We start from the raw sequence: 3,086 nt of genomic DNA on the forward strand, positions 1-3,086 counted from the left end.
TAAGAGTCTCACCTAAGTAGCATCTATAAAGGTCACTGTCAGCATTGGACAAGACGGGGAAGGAAGCCTTCTACCCACTCCTTTTGCTCCTCCTCTTTGAGATAAATTCCCCTCTCCCCTTTGCTTCCCCATGGATGTCTGTGCTGCCAACCCCTCCAATTTACCTTCAGACTCCTCAGCCCTTCCATTCCATTGTGGGAGGGTGATAATTCTCTCCTGTATTATACTCCTTTATCACCAGTTTAAACAAAGATTTGAATTGATTATAAGCTCTGTGACAGAATGTAAGCTTCTTGAGGGCAGGGAATACTCTCAATATAAACACTTGATGTTTTTTGGTTTTGTTTCTGCAGGTGTTTAACACATTGGTGCTTATCAGTAAGCCGATCACTTAGGAAGCTCTTAAAGGATTCCTTGCACCCTTGAGGTCCCTGCCTCAGTTTTTAGATGAGAATGTATGCAGGTAAATCACGAAATATTCTAACATTTACATTTACTTTATTCAAGGGATTTTGCTAAATTCTGAGTATATGAGAAAGCTTATAACTGTACAGGCTTTTCAAGAGCTTGCAATCTAAGGCAAAGCACTTTGCCAATTGTAGAGAATAATTAGTTATAGAGATGATTTATTATTATTTAGAGAATTAATACCCTATAGATGCAGTCATGAAATCTTAGGGAAGATGAGGGATGATAACTTAGCAGCATCACCTAGATCAAATAAAATACCAAGAAGCAAGATAGAAGGCAAAACACTTTATTTATTTCTAATATATATATTTTAAAAATCAGAAGAGGAGAAAATTACAAAATAAAAATTATGCTTCATAGAGACATTAAAGAATTTCAGGGTTTCAATGATCACTGAGACAGAAGGAGGTGGGACAAAAATGTCCTCTGTTTACATAGTGGGATGCAGACATGATCTGGGCTGACTCTGTTACTTAGTGGAGCTCAGACAAGGCAGGGCTGGCAGTTCCAGCTTCTTCCTATGAGTCAAAGAGCCCACAGGGCACAGATCAGCTGGGTCCTCATAGAATAAGTTCTGCTAGACAGCTGCTCATGGATGGTCCTGATATCTGCTTTGCCAAACTTCTTGGATCTTCTTGCAACACTTCCGGAAATTCCATCTTGGTTTATCAGATGATGGGTGTGTGAATAAAACAGTTCCTAAAATTCTTGTCTTTGGACCAGAGTTGTGAAGGGCAAGGTAGTTCTGCTTTCCACAGTTTTCTGACAGGAACCACATAATAGAAAGGGAAATCCTTTAGTGACAATCAGGTAAGTATGTCCTGCCTGGTACACAAAACATTCCTGGCACTCAAAATTTTCCAGTCATTAATTGAGGCCATTTTCGGTCTTTAATGATTTTTGACAGATGACAGGAATTCCCACCAGCCCCTTTCTTCTCTTCAGAAAACTCTGGGTTCTCTTCCAAAGACTTTTTATCCAATTGTTGCAGCTAGCCAAAAGACCAGTGCATGACTGGAATGAGTTTGGCTCTGTTTTAGCCAAGGAATGAGAAGATAAAGGTGGAATTTGGCTCTGTCGGATGTCAATATTTATAAAGTCATTATGGTCTTCGGATGTGAAGACTAAAGATCCAGTGACCTGTGGAGGTGTCTGGAGATGCAGGTTGTCCCAGGTGATGGTTTCAAAGAATGGGTGCTCCTTCAAGGCTCCATAGCTCCCCATTTCTTCACAGCCTAATCGTTTTGTGCAATCTAAAACCAGAAGCTTTTCCACAAGGTCTTTTGCCTTTGGATTGAATTGATCTGGGAAGTGATATTTTAACTCAAGGATCTTCTGGAATATAGAATTTCGGTCTTCTGCTTCAAAAGGGGACAGCCCTGTTACCAGTTCGCAGATGACACACCCCAGAGCCCAAAGGTCCGAACTCTTACACACACCCTTCCCCAGGAGGATTTCTGGGGACACAAAATGTGGTGTACCCACGAAGGACGTGGCCCTATTTTGCTTATCCTTGGGGTGCAATCTTTTGGCTAATCCAAAGTCTGTGATTAGAATGTGCATGTCGCCATCCAACAGGATGTTTTCGGGTTTCAGGTCCCTGTGAACGATATCCAGGCCGTGCAGGTATTCCAGAGCCGACACGATCTCTGCAGAATAGAATCGGGCGCAGGCCTCGCCCAAAGGGCTCCTTTCCTCCACAAAGTCCCGGAGATCTCCATTCCGGGCGTAGTTGAGGACAAAATAGACTTTCTCCTCGTCCTGAAACGCGAAGTAAAGTTTGACAAAGAAGGGGTGATCCAAGCGGGCCAGGATGTCCACTTCCTTGGCGACATAGCCGATGTGCTTCACTTTAGTCACTTTCTTTTTTTCCAGGACTTTAATCGCGAACTCCTTGGAAGTTGCCACCTCCCTGGCCAAGAACACCTTGGCGAAGGATCCTTCCCCTAGCACTGTGCCCAAAGTGAAGTCTTCGGGCTTCTTGCTGCAGCTCTGTATCCCAGGCAGGTTCTTCCAAAGGGTGCTGGAGTCAGTCCTGGTTTCAGGAACGGGGCCAGAAGGAGCCCCGGAATGTCTTGCTTGAGGATCTGGCTGCATGGCTGGGGTAGGAGACCTAGATCTGAGCAAAGCACCAGAGTAGGACTGGCTCGGGGTGCTGCCTGCCCCGCGATGCCTCGGCAGGTACCACTCTCCAAGTCTTTCCCGTCTTGCACTTCGTCAGCTCTAAGGCCGAGATCTTCAAGTCTCGGAGTCTGAGAGTGTTCTGCAGCGCCCCAGCAGCTAGCTTTATTTAACTGCGGTAGCTTGTTCACACCTTCTCCTTTCGACGTCCCTTTTCCAATTCTCCCCTTTCTCCCCCGTCTTTAAGCTGTCCCACTCTGCACCATCACAGGTGTTCACACCTTGGAGGTCCACAGACCTGTTGAAGAGCTATTGGAATTGGTACTGAGAGGATTAACCACAGTTGGTCCACTGTAACTTGCCTTTACCATAATGATATCATTTTAATCTTTCATAAGGAAGGACAAGAACCAATCAATCCGACTGTTTCCCTAACACCAATAAGACCCAACTGAGCAAAAGTGTTCTTAGGTCATTTTAAGGTGGAAAAAAAG

The 3,086-nt window shown here is 44.6% G+C and overlaps 1 pseudogene; it reads right to left on the reverse strand.

Annotated features, from left to right (window-relative positions):
- Positions 1 to 1,338: 1,338 nt before the first annotated feature.
- Positions 1,339 to 2,568, reverse strand: LOC141509904 (putative 3-phosphoinositide-dependent protein kinase 2 pseudogene; annotated as a pseudogene).
- Positions 2,569 to 3,086: the final 518 nt, after the last annotated feature.

This window comes from Macrotis lagotis, chromosome 1 (assembly GCF_037893015.1).
Source record: "Macrotis lagotis isolate mMagLag1 chromosome 1, bilby.v1.9.chrom.fasta, whole genome shotgun sequence".
Classification (NCBI taxonomy): Eukaryota; Metazoa; Chordata; class Mammalia; order Peramelemorphia; family Peramelidae; genus Macrotis; species Macrotis lagotis.